This window comes from Hyla sarda, chromosome 1, assembly GCF_029499605.1.
Source record: "Hyla sarda isolate aHylSar1 chromosome 1, aHylSar1.hap1, whole genome shotgun sequence".
Lineage (NCBI taxonomy): Eukaryota > Metazoa > Chordata > Amphibia > Anura > Hylidae > Hyla > Hyla sarda.
Genome location: NC_079189.1, coordinates 554,725,037 through 554,739,387, shown reverse-complemented (window position 1 = coordinate 554,739,387; position 14,351 = coordinate 554,725,037). Strand labels below are relative to the sequence as shown.

General features: G+C 40.0%; 1 long non-coding RNA gene across 1 annotated transcript in view; it reads right to left on the bottom strand.

The window, feature by feature from the left end:
• Window positions 1-3,586: 3,586 nt before the first annotated feature.
• Window positions 3,587-14,351, bottom strand: part of LOC130293369 (uncharacterized) — an 86,402-nt gene continuing 75,637 nt past the window's right edge. The window contains exon 4 of the long non-coding RNA XR_008848189.1: window positions 3,587-5,942. This is a non-coding gene — a long non-coding RNA (uncharacterized LOC130293369). The remainder of the gene's footprint in view (window positions 5,943-14,351) is intronic.

Genomic DNA, 14,351 nt, shown 5'->3' with positions numbered 1-14,351 from the left:
TGGATGTTAAGTGCTTTGCTAGTGCACTACAATGCTCAGAAAAGAAGGAGCAAAATTTGGCTTTTTGAAAGAGAATTTAGCTGAAATGGTTTTTGGGGAGCATGTTGCATTTAGAAAGTCTCCAGGGTGCCATAACAGCAAAAAATAAAAAAAATAAATAAAAAACACATGGCATACTATTTTGGAAACTACACCGCTCAAGGAATGTAACAAGGGGTATAGTGAGCCTTAACATCTCACAGGTGTTTCACGACTTTGCATTGTAGTGTGATGTAAAAATGGAAAATTAGATCACAATCACAGCTGTATTGGGGGGTGGCAACACTGCTACCTCCCAGTACTGTACCGATGATGATTGGTGGTGTATAATACACCACCGATCATCATCCTTATCTGGGTCATCGGGTCACACGTGACCCAGAATCGCCGCAGATCATCGGTTAGCATTTACCGGCGATCTGCGGTGATCGTCAATATGGGGGATCCTCAGGATCCGCCTCGGCACTTTGACAGGATGCCTGCTGAATGATTTCAGCAGGCATCTGGCTCTGGTCCCCGCCTGGCGTGCGGCCGGAAAGGGAATCACCGAAAATTCAGACCGGCGATTTCCGGCGAACACCCACATGTGGGGGTCTTAGGACCCCCCTTGGCGATGTGCAGGGATGCCTGCTGAATGATTTCAGCAGGCATCCCAGTCCGGTCCCCGACAGGCTAGCGCCAGGGACGGGAATTCCCACGGGCGCATCCATTTGCCCTCAGTCCTTAAGGATTCTAAAACGGGGGGTTAATGTGTTGATCTACTTACTAGAGAGATGAACCTACTTACTTGGGGAATTTATCTGCCCCCAGCTAACTTACCTACGCTCCCGCTTTTATTTTGTGTGGCACAAAAGAGGGATACTTTTGCAGTTCAAGAAATTTTCAAGTAATATTGTTTGAATTTAAGGGTTGTGCTGGAGAAACAGGTCCCAACCATGGGGGTATCACCATAGCTGGGTCTTGTTTCTCCAGTAGAACCCACAGGCTAACTTACAAGGCTTAAAGGGTCCACTGCTAAAGTTTTGGTGCCAGAGACCACAGGACACCCTGGGAGGTCTTGTAATGTTCATTTCTCATTGAGTTAGATGTTTTACCTAAATGGGGGCGGGTTAATAGTATGTTGGTGATATGACCATTAGATGAATACATTTAGCAAATGTTTTTGGTTATACAGTAATAAGGGTTTAAAGACACTTTGGGGAAAAGTAGAACTAGCTATTTCTTAGCCAAAAGCTAAATGTTTAGTTTTTACCTAAAGTATCACTTTAGTCACAGTTCCAATAAATATAATTAGAAAATGCCTAATTTAATTGCCCCTTTTTGAAATACTTAGAAACATTATTAAAAAATTAACTTTTTGATTCCTTAATGAAAATTTCCATGTACATAACTTGTCTTTATGCCCAGAACCCTTGTTTCTTTTTTTTTTTTTTTTTATTTAGTTCAGATAGTGATCAGATGCTCAAAAGTGAAAAATCTTTCCATAATCATGAAAACACATTTTTAGGCCAACACAGGACTTTATAGTCAGACAGCCCTGACTCACTTAAACCATGGAGCAATAAATAATGGTTGACCAAAAACAGAGAATCATTATCTAAGCCGAAGGACAATTGATTTCATTGTCTTGATGAGACTATCAGAGAAAACAAATTTTAAATATAATTTTTTAAAGATTTTGCAATTAAATAAAAGAACAAAGGATGGATGCATTAACAATTTTGATCTTCCCAGATTACAAAATCAATGGACAAAACATTATTTACAAAGAAGAAATAAAAAACTGTGAAAAATCAGGAGAAGAAATGGCAACTGGAGAAATATCTATAAGGCAGTTTTTTATTTTATTGAAATTTTTTGGAAAATTGCTTCTGCATTTTTTGAACCAAAACCAGAAGTGGATCCAGTAGGAAATCTTTCCTTTATATTGCACATTCCTTTTGATGACACTTCTGGTTTTGTTTAAAAAAACAGTAGTGGCAATTTCCCCAAAAATTACCAAGTGATAACAACAACCACAACAATAAAGTTCACAACTAGTCAGCCATTCATACATGTCACTCTATCTGTAAATGAGAAGTTACAAAGTTATTATGAATTCATTAAGAGTTTTATTTAATGTATGCCAGTCATAGGGCCGTATTTTGTCAAATTTGCTAGGGCCTTTTGAAGACATATATCATATTTTTGCAACATATTCCACACTACTGTACAGAGATAGTCATCACTCACATTGGTTTGTGTCCTCACTGGGCTCACAATCTAAATTCTAAATTAAAGGGGTTATCCAGGAAAAAACTTTTTTTTTATATATCAACTGGCTCCAGAAAGTTAAACAGATTTGTAAATTACTTCTATTAAAAAATCTTAATCCTTTCAGTACTTATGAGCTTCTGAAGTTAAGGTTGTTCTTTTCTGTCTAAGTCCTCTCTGATGACACCTGTCTCAGCGAAACGCCCAGTTTAAAAGCAAATCCACATAGCAAACCTCTTCTAAACTGGGCGTTTACCGAGACAGGTGTCATCAGAGAGCACTTAGACAGAAAAGAACAACCTTAACTTCAGAAGCTCATAAGTACTGAAAGGATTAAGATTTTTTAATAGAAGTAACTTACAAATCTGTTTAACTTTCTGGAGCCAGTTGATATATATATAAAAACGTTTTTGCCTGGAATACCCCTTTAACCTGTAAGTATGTTTTCAGAAATTGGTAGGAAACTGTGGAACCCAGAGGAGACTCAATATGCTAAATATACTAAATATTGTAGGAAAATAAAAATCCCTTGCAGATGTCACCCTTGTTTGGATTTGAAACCAGGACCCTGGAGAGGAACACTGCCAATTGCTGAGACTATCCATACATAAAAACATTCAATCTTTCTCGCCTTTTCTCTTCACTTGCAATCATATTCCCCCTATTGACCGTCATCAGTTTCAGGAAACTGTTGTACAGACTTTACTTCAGTGCCTCACTTCACACTATGTTAAATGTCCTACATTATTTAGACTCTACCCCCTGGCCCCAGTGAAAATTCCCTTTTTATCCTATTCCATTATGCCTAGTTATTGGTTAGGAAAGCCAGGTTCTTACATAATAAGAGCACGTTGTATTTTAGATATGCCCTTGGTTTGGTATTGTGTACATTGTTTGTATTGTTTAGGCTTAAAAGGGTACTCCGGTGGGAACATTTTTTTTTTCAAATCAACGAGTGCCAGAATATAATATAGATGTGTAAATTACTTATTTTTTTAAATCTTAATCCTTCCAGTACTTATCAGCTGTTGTATGCTACAGAGGAAGTTGTGTAGTTCATTCCAGTCTGACCATATTGCTCTCTGCTGACACCTCTGTCTGTGTCAGGAACGGTCCACAGACAGAGGAGGCAGCAGAGAACACTGTGGTCAGACTTTCCCCCTTTATTGATGTTACCCCCATTGCCCTTGATCCCACCCTATAATTTCTTTGAAAAATTAAAAAAAAAAAATGTTAATGAGAAAAAAACAGTCATTTTTTTTAATCAGAATTTTTAATTTTGTTGGCAATTTCAATCGACAGAGGTTCAAACACTACACAGAGATATAATTGGTAGAACCTGATGCTCATTTATTTACAGATTTTTCTTTTAGCTAAATACAAATGAGTCTTTGTTACTTTTATCCGCTTTGTGTATGAATTAATTTTTTATGAACATTTTTAACATTTTAACACTATATTTCTAACTCAGAAATGTTTTGCATTGTTTCATGCTCAGGGAATAGAATTGCGAGAAAAGTACTCTGTTTAAGTAATGTGCTTTGCCGTAAGCTCGCTGCATTAAAAGAGCAAGTCTGGTCACCTTAGCTTAAACTATTTGTCACCGCAACAACCTGTGCCTTTTGTAAAAATCTAACACAACAATCACAGGATAATTAGCTGAAGTCTCAAACTCAACTTAAGTGCTTCTTAACTATGTTTGTGGTAACTACAATCCTTCTCCAGCCAATCCGTGTGCTGAGCGGAGGACAATTATCTATATGTTGACAGACAACTCATTGGTTTTGTATAGCAGCACATGGATTTTACTATTAGACCAACTAATTATGTTACAATCAACATAATATCTATTTCTACAACACAGAAAATCTATCAGGGAGATGAAAGCTGGGAATGAACCAGAGATTCAGCTCTACATTTGCCTTTAAAAAATGTCTTGATTTTATTTTCTCTAAAACTCCCCAACTAGGATGGTTAGATGCCCCTCCCCCCTATTAATATTGGCAATGCATCAATAATTGTGGGATAACCCAAGGGTAATAAATAGAATATATAGAATGGTCAGTCAATCCTTGATAATAACCCTTGCCCAATATAAAATGTATAACATGTCCCCTATAAAACATGTTCCATTTATAATACTGGTGTCTTCTTATGTAACCTGACCCCTACCTACCATGTGCCATCTATAATCCTAGTGTCTTTATATGTAGCAGGATCCCCATCTACCATGTGCATTTACAACACTAATGCCTTCATATGTAGCAGCACCTCCACCTATTAAGTGCCATTTATTATCCTGGTGTCTTTATATGAAGCAGGGTCCTCACCTTTCATGTGCCATTTGTAATACTGTTATACTCATATGTAATAGAGACCCCCGCCTATTGTGTGCCATTTATATTCCTGGTGCTTTTACTAGTGTCTTCTCATGTAGAAAGGAACTCAGCCTACCAGATTTTATTTGTAATATTTGGGTAGCAGGTCCTAACTTATCATGTGACCTTTAAGTAAGTCTTTTTTAAATTTTTTTTGTATTGCAAAAGGGGCATACAGGCGTCTATCTAATGTGTGAGGGGCATAATGGTGGCTAACAATTGTAAGTGGGCACAAACGTGGCTAAAAACTGTGAGGGGGCACAAAGAGAATTAAGAAAAACTACCACAAGAGGACATAGTTTTAAATTAGAGAGGAAAGGTTTCTGCAGTAATATCAGGAAGTATTACTTTACTGAGAGAGTAGTTGATGCATGGAATAGCCTTCCTGCAGAAGTGGTCTCTGCAAATACAGTGAAGAAGTTTAAATATGCATGGGATAAGCATAAGGCTATCCTTCATATAAGATAGGGCCAGTTACTATTCATAGTATTCAGAATATTGGGCAGACAAATGGTTCTTATCTGCCAACATATTCTATGTTTCTATCTATCGGGTGAGGGGGCACATACAGGACTAACTACTGTAAGGGGGTCTATCTAATGTGGGAAGGACACAAAATGAGCTAATTTTTGTGAGGGGACACAAAGGGGGCTAACTACTGTGTGGGGCCGCAAAATGGCTTAACTGTCATATGGAGTGCACAAAATCCCCTGCTATTATGAACCGTTGTAGTAAATGTCATCATATCTTTTTAGCTGACTCTTTTACAAATCAGTATTTTTTACCAGAAAAAGTCTGTCTTCTCATGCTAATTTTTTTTATTAATAAAATTGCTTTAAACTTTAAATATAAAATTTTTATAATTTTTACTTTAGATTTTACAATTTTTTTCCTCACTTAAACTCCTGCACTCTTCCACTAAACGCATCATTTTAAGTCATTACGCTCATTAATATTCATGATATTCTAATTCAACCTATCAAAGTAACAGTATCATAAAAATCCACAAATCTGTTTCAGAATTAGCAACACCTGTTTATCCGTACAGGAAAACTGTACTTCCTGCTTCCAAGGAAATGGTTGACTTTATGTTCCTAAATTACAACGTTGTAAGCAGATAATCTCAGGCCAACATGGCAGACAGAAATCTTAAAATTAATAAACATGAAATGTTTTTCTAAGGTTCACATCTTGTAAAGAGAAAAGGAGAAAATATGAAGTTCCCAATAAATAACATGAAGTGAAGCCTTTCGGACAGCAGAAGTTCTCAACCTGTGATAGGAAAGCAGAACATAAATGAAAAAGTATGCGGAGGTCTTATAAATAAGTGCAGGATTTACAATCATAATTTAAACATACCGTAGTTCTGGTGTGTTGTATTGGCTCAGGAAAACGTATCTGGGAGTTCATATGTTTATAGTCAAAACGCAAGGGCAAAAGGATCAAACAGCCACAAAAAAAGTTGTTAAAGTGGCAAGTAAATCTGAGAGAGTTTTTACCTAAATAATTTTACTTTGAAATACATTTTTTTTGTTTTAAATTATCAAAATATTATACATTATATTATATTGTGAAGATATAACTGGAGATAAGCAAATCAGTGGAGTTCTAATTAAATTTGGTCCACATTCCACAATTTTTAATTTTTTTATTTGTTAGAATCTGAACTTTTTGTCATTCATTTCAGATTTGTTTCATTTCTACTCTTGTATACTAATCTAAAGGTAAGGTAATACTGTATATATCTCAGCTTCCATTCACAACATTTCCTGGGCCAGGTCCTCTGCACCAGGCCTTACCACTCAGTGGTCCTCTGCACAGGACCAGGAACTCCTACATTTGACAGGAGTCCCTGCTCCTGTATGTACTTTGCATAGGTAATTGAAGCCCTTCTGAATTAGAATTGGGATACAAATCTGAAATAAATTTAACATTAAAATTATCTGAATCAGTCCCAAAACAAATCCTGGGAGGTTTACTTCTCCCTAGTTATAACTAGGTGGCAAATAATAGGGCTGCTATTGCAGCTTCTCTTCATGTTGTTTCCTGAAATATGTAAAGGAGGAAGCTGTAATGGAGACTTTGTAGGTTGTTAAGGGATACCATGAGGACATATAGCCATGGAAGCCCAGGTGGGTCCTTTTTAGACCATCTGCCATGGCAACCAATCTGCTTTCAGTCATTGCTTGTAGGGAACAGAAACAGCAACCTCCCTCTGTGACCAAGTTCCAAGATGCTGTGGTTACTATTAACCGACACATCTGAGGGGTTAAACATCCAGGATCAGAGTTGCCCCTGATCTTTGCAGTTAAAGCTGGATATTGGAGGTATATCCTAGTCAACACCCTCTCTGCAGATAGTGTAGGAACAGGATCTGTATTGTACCCTTCTATCCACTGGACAAAACTGTACACCCATTTTCGGTAGGCATGGCAAAAATGGACATGCAGTGACGTCCATCTGAGAGAAGGGTTTAATCTTGCACACTACATCGGAAAAAGTGGACAAAGGGCAGGAAAAAAAAACTAAAACAAAGTCCTTTGTAAATAGAATTTTTGTCAGTGATTTAATTAATCTATCAAGTTTTAATTTTAGCTGCAGATACAATTGTTCTTGTACAAGTGCTTAGAATTTCTATATTTTTTTATTCTTTTTTACAAAGCAATTTATTTTCAAATACCTGTCATGTTCGCTGTATCACTGCTGCTTTAATTCAACAATAAAAAAAATGCCTGAATGAGAGCTCTTTGTAAGTAACAGCGGTAATTCCAGAGTTTCGAGGTAATCACCGAAATAATTAGGTACCCAACTAATTACACCACCACCACAGGTAACATTAAAGTATTAACGTAATAGATTCATTGGGGGTTACTGATTGTGTGTTCTGTTTGATCTTTTTTCTCTTTTCTTAATGAATCATTTATTGATATTTATCAAAAGAGATATATTTATGGTTCTTTTCTTCAGTAAGAAATGTTGTGCAGAAAACACATAATCCAGTATCTGGAAATAGTTGAATATTTTATATATATATATATATATACTTTTCATGTTTTTATGCAATGTTTTGTTTTGCACATGGCTTTGTTCTTGGCTGAACTTGGTGGACATGTGTCTTTTTTTAACCATACTATGTAAGTACTTTGGGGGAGATTTATCAATAATGCTCTTGGCTAGATCATTTTTGTCGCAGTGACCATGATACATTTTGCGTAGATCTGCACCCAGATAATTTTCTACTCCGCTTTCAGATCATGTCTTTCCTGCTTCTAAGGCTAGGATTCCACTTTTTTTTTTTATGTGCTTTTTTTCACAGAAAAAAATGCCAGGAAAAACGCCAGAAAAAAATGCCAGAGCTATTTCCTGCATCTGATGTTTTTCTGGCATTTTTGCATTTGAGTGGAAATTTAATTTTTGGCCCCTATGTCGTTTTTCTAAATGTGTTGGATAACAAAAAAAATAAAATTGTAAAAAAAAGGATGCAGTTGGGATGGGAAAAAAATTAATTTTGCGAAATTTGTATTTTTTATAGCAAAATTTTTATCAATTGTTAATAAAGTGTGTGTGTATTTCACTTTCCCCCCCCCTCAACTTTTAAATTTTTTAGGTAGTACTTCTACTCCCAGCATGGAACAAACTGTTCAATGATGGGAGTAGTAGTACTCATAGACAGATCACCCCAGGTGTGACACTCCGATGTGATCGTTCAATCTATTATAGAGATGCGGAGCTGCTCTATACATCCCTCCCATCTCTGCACTATACTCTGGCTGGCCAGTGATGTGAATAGAACATCACTCATTCATATTTTCCGCCCAGAGTGGGGATTGGCCGGATGCTTGCAGCCAGTCACAGCTCCTAGAGGGAAATATGAATAAGTGATGTTCTATTCATATCACTGGCTGGAGTACAGTGCAGAGATGCAAGCGCTGTAAAGAGCTGCTCCGCATCTCTGCAATAGAGAGGACACTCGCATTGGGTGTCAGGAGTGATATCCGCTGTGATCTGTCCTTAATTGCAGGTACTACTACTCCCAACATGGAGCACACTCTGCTCCACGCTGAGAGCTGTAGTACCTGCATTGATAGATCGCAGCGAGTGTGACTTCTGACACCTGTTGCAATCGGTCTATTAATGCAGGTACAACTCCCAGCATTGAGCAGAGTGTGCTACATGTTGGGAGCAGTAGTACCTGCAGTTAAGGAAAGATCAAAGCGGGTATCACTCCTGACACTCACTGTGATCCTCCTGTATAATGTATAGATGAGTGCTGCTGCTCTTCTATGGTCCCCTGCACTGATGTATATATACACCTATTCATATTTCCCACAGAGTTGTGATTGGCTGGAACCATCTGGCCAATCGCAGCTATTTGCAGGAAATATGAATAGTTGTATATATACTGCAGTGCAGGGGACCATAGAAGTGCGGCCACCGCATCTATAAATTATACAGAAGGATTGCAACGGACCTGGGGTGATCTGTCTATTAGTATAGGTACTACTACTCCCATCATGGAACAGTTTGTTCCATGCTGGGAGTAGTAGTACTACCTAAAAAATGTTAAAAAATTAAGAAAAAAAGTGAAAAACAAACACACACTACATTTTTATTATTGACGGCTAAATTTTTTGTGCTCTGCCCGCCCACATAAATTGATCCCTGTTTAAAAATTAATAAAAAATGTGTTAGAAAAAAGATATATTTCATTAAATACAATTTTTCCATCATTTCTGTATCTTTTTTTTATTAATTTTTTTTTATGGCACCCAACGACATTGTAATAAAAAAGGTATCTCCATCACTTTTTTGGATCGCTAAAGTCCAAAAAAGAATTAAAACCGCCAGCAAAAATGTCAAAGGAGTATTAATTTTTTTTAGACCTGGTCGGGAGGTGGTCTAGATTTGCAGGTTATTTTACACCATTTGCTGAAAAATGTAAAACAAGCAGATAATACATACATTACCACTGCATCCGTCACTTCAAAAACTGGTCTGGCAACACCAAAAGGTCTAAATGATGAAATTTAGAACTTGTAAAAAAAAACGCAAAGAAACCCCAGCAATTAGCGCAAAATATTTATTAAAAGATTTAGACCAAAAAAAGGAATAGAACACAATGATAAATCCCCCCCCCCCTTTATGCTTTCAAAGCGGTATTCAACTGGATTTGTGGTTCTTTAAATGTAACATAGGGGCAGCAAAGTTAGACTAGTTGCTAGTATACTTCACTTACCTGTGTTTGGTGACTGTTATCAAATTTCTTTGTATTTCTTTTCACAGAAAGTTCATTTTTTGCAGCCTACAAAATGAGGGTTGTCTCTGACCTTCCTCAGCTTGCTGTGGGACCCCATATGTCAGGTGCTTGGCAGCTCTGTCTGTTATGTGTGAAACCAGCCCCCTGATGACATATTGGTGCACATGTGCATGCATTCATCATCATGCAAATCCACAGCTTGTGTGTCAGGTGATCAAAGGGAGAGTGGCTGTGTTGCAATGGGTGGCGTGACCAATGTGTGGGAGGGAAATAAGTCACCTCTCACCTTGAAAGGATCCTGAGGATTGTAGTATCAGGGAGCCCACCAGAAATAGCCAGTGCCCAAAAACAAGAAAGCATGGTAATGGGGGACACAGGACATGGCCATTTACCAACAACACAAGCACATATCCTTGATAAGCATGCCCTGTATAACAATTATGTTGGATTACCACTTTAAGGACTTTTTGTGATCAATAGGATTAATGCAGCCATTTTTTTTATTATAGTCAGCAAGCACTCCACCCTTTAGGATTATTTTAAAGGGATTTTCCAACCATAAAAAACTTATCCCCTCAGTTTGAGAATGGGTACCTGCCTGTCCATGCTGAATGGAATGGTAGGTTGGCATGCGCACCCAGCTGCTCCTTTCATTCTTGTTACGTTATGCACTCCGGTCGCACACGTTGGCTGTGAGCGCATGGTCCCGTTACCTGCTGCTGCCAGCAGAGCTGGGGCTTGCATCGCGGGAGGGGACGAGGACACGTGCGCCCGCATGCGCGGCCCAGTCCGTCACTCACCTGGTGCTTTTCCTGCCCCAGCCTCGGCCTCACTGCTCCAGTGCACGTGTCCTCGTCCCCTAGGGCGTGCATGTGCCGGAGCTTTAAGATTTAAAGGGCCAGTGCTTTCATTAGTGTGATTCACCTGTGGCTCATTTATATATTCCTCCATCCTCCTCACTCCCCTGCCGGATCTTTGTTGCCTTGAGCCTGAGAGAAAGCATTCCTGTTTCTGCCTTGTCATATATCTGATCCTTCGCTTTGTGACCCGACCCTGCCTATTGACCTCCTGCTACGTCCTGACTACGCATCCGTGTTGCCTGCCCTGACCTTCTGCTATCCAGACTATGAGCTGCCTTATCCCTCCTGGGCCTCACATCCCCTAAGCCGCCTGTGTGGTCGAGTCGTGCCAGGGGCAGCAACCTGGGTGCCACCTGCCGTAGCAAGTCCATCCCGCTTTGCGGTGGGCTCTGGTGAAAACCAGCGGCACCTTAGACTCCACTCCCTGGTACGGTCCGAGTTATCTGCCACACAGGTCCAAAGATCCACATCCACCGGAGTTCCTGTCTTCTAAAATGTGAGTGTTGCAATACTCTACGGAGCAGTGGAGATAGCCAAACACCATTTTCTCTGGTGGCTCCATAGAGAATGAATAGAGTGCATGCCAACTCACCTCTCCATTCTGTTGAGTTGGTGGGAGTTATCATTTTTGTGATTTTTAGGGGGGTCACATAGTTTAGAACCTAATCTTTTATCCCGTAGATAGGGGATTCATTTACATTTCTGAAATACCACTTTAATATATAAATATTAATGATCTTATCAATTTCTGTTTATCCAAACATTTTCACCACTTTAATTTCTATTTTTATTACAATGTTTAACATATATGTCTGTTCTAATGCATTGTACCTTATACATGTAAAAATCACAGGATACTTAAAGGTCAGGAAGGGGCAAACATTGAATAAAGTGGAACTCATGCAAAAGATCACATGGGGCCCATTAAATATCTAGGTCTTACCCTGCAGAAAACAAGGATCTAGTATTTTCTCCTTCACTGCCTTTCATGGTCCTATGGCCAAATCCCCACCCTCCAATGTACTAATAATGCATTTGCGCTACACACTATCAATAAATTTTAGTTGAATGCTCATTCAGCCATCAGCTATTTCTTTGTTCCTACATTCACGCTTGGCTTAAGAAGAGGGGAGTAAGTTACTGCCAGACACCTCTGGTGGTGGTTTAACTTTAGAAATGTTTAAAGAATTGAGCATTAAAATTCAATATACTTGATCCTTTATTTCCTCACTAAAAATGTTGGAGGAGGTACACAAAAATAGACACACAACATAGTCAGGTGACCTGGCTAAAATCATTGATTACTTTTGTCTAATGTACTTGGAGACCTGAAGGCTGTTATATGTATACCCCAACATCCTATTGTCATCCCCTGTGATCATCACTGTTAACCATTCTTGTGCTAGTGATGGGGCCCCCACAGGAGCTAGAATAGAAGGCACAGTGTAGAAAGGGGTTAGGGTTAAAGGGGTACTCCGCTGCCCCAGTGTTTGTAACATTTTGTTCCGAACGCTTGGAGCGGGCGGAGGAGGTCATGACATCACGGCCACTCCCCTCATGCCAACACACCACACCCCCTCAATGCAAGTCTATGGGAGCGGCCACACCCTCATTGCAAGTCTATGGGAGGGGTACCCCTTTAAGAAATGAATGCTAGATGTGTAGCTGGTTGGTTGTTAAAGGAAAGAAAATCAAGTTTCTTAAATAAAACCCAAATAGCTGTATTGCTATATATATATATATATATATATATATATATATATATATATATATATATATAGGGTCAATACTTTCCTCAGGGAGAGGACACCTCTTCAGGTGTAACGGAGATTCAAGTTAGGCCAATTAGCACTCCGCAGGCATTTTGGGTACGGGAATATGCAAAGCAGCTCATTACACCACCTTTTCAGGTAGTGTTCCCTGGTATCAGCTTGGCTCCTGTTAAGGAATATAAAAAGCTGATCTGGATTTATGCCCAGCCAGACTACTCCCCAAAAAGGAAGTTTCTACCCATCTGCAGACAGCTGTTTCGGGGTGTTTGCCCCTCGTCAGTACAGAGCAGGGTGATCTGGCTTGGCTGTGGTGAGAGGCCTGAGGCTTTAAATGAGGTCAGTACTTTCCTCAATGAGAGGACACCTCTTCAGGTGTAACGGAGATTCAGGTTAGGCCAATTAGCAGTCCGCAGGCATTCTGGGTAGGGGAATATGCAAAGCAGCTCATGACACCACCTTTTCAGGTAGTGTTCCCTGGTATCAGCTTGGCTCCTGTTAAGGAATATATAAAGCTGATCGGGATTTATGCCCAGCCAGACTACTCCCCAAAAGGGAAGTTTTATACCCATCTGAAAGACAGCTGTTTCAGGGTGTTTGCCCCTCGTCAGTACAGAGCAGGGTGATCTGGACTGAAACCTGACCTATGGAAGCTGAAGACAATCTACAAGCTCATCCGAGCTAAGGACTTGACTGAGCTGGTTCCGGGACTCCCCGCAGCCACTGCAAAGACAGTTTGGACTAATGTGGCCTCAAAGCGGCTTACCAATGGACACAAGGACTTGTCGTGGATGGCCGTCAAGGGAGGACTCTCTCTCAGGTCGTTCATGCATGCCCGCAACCTGTGCACAACCCGGTACTGCCCTTGGTGCCCCTATGTGGAGGAAACATCTTTGCACGTATTTTGGCACTGCCCCTTTGGACAGGGTCTGTTGGACGCCCTGGAACATGAACTCAGAGACTCTGTACCCAGGAACTGCCTATCGTACCATTCGGTGCTTTACGGTCTGTTCCCTGGACCCACGACGTGGAGGCCATCCAGGAGGCCTGGCGCCTTATGAACTGTTTTAAGGACGCAGTGTGGCTTGCCAGGAACCGCCTCGTGATCAACAGGGAGAACATGTCCGTCCGGGACTGCCGCAGGTTCCTCAAGAGCCTGCTTAGAGACTATTCCATCTTGGACAGCCCGGCCGTCGATGAGGAAGAAGAGGAGTGAAGACCCCTCTCCTTCTCCCATGTCTCCTTGAAGATACAGCCCAGCAGTTTGGCCCTGTGATCCACCCCCTCCCCACCCCCACATAGTCGCCCATACCCCCTCGCCCCCGCCCCACAGCCCACGCCCCTACCCCGATCACAGATTGTATAGTTTTGTTATTCCATCTCTTGTGCTTTTCTATTACAGGATTGAGCGGAGTGTTAGAGTAGCATGATGTGCGATGTATAGCTTAGGAAACCTTTGCTGTGTATTGTACTGTCATGCTCTTTCAATAAACCCGAAACAGCTGTCTGCAGATCGGTAGAAACTTCCCTTTTGGGGAGTAGTCTGGCTGGGCATAAATCCCGATCAGCTTTTTATATTCCTTAACAGAAGGCAAGCTGATACCAGGGAACACTACCTGAAAAGGTGGTGTAATGAGCTGCTTTGCATATTCCCATATATATATATATTCTTAAACTGTTGAAGCCAGTATTCAAAGCTATGCATAGCAAATATAACTACAATTTATTACCAATGCTCGAGCTCCAAGTATATATCGCACAAGTATAAATATATTGCATACGCACCAATACTATA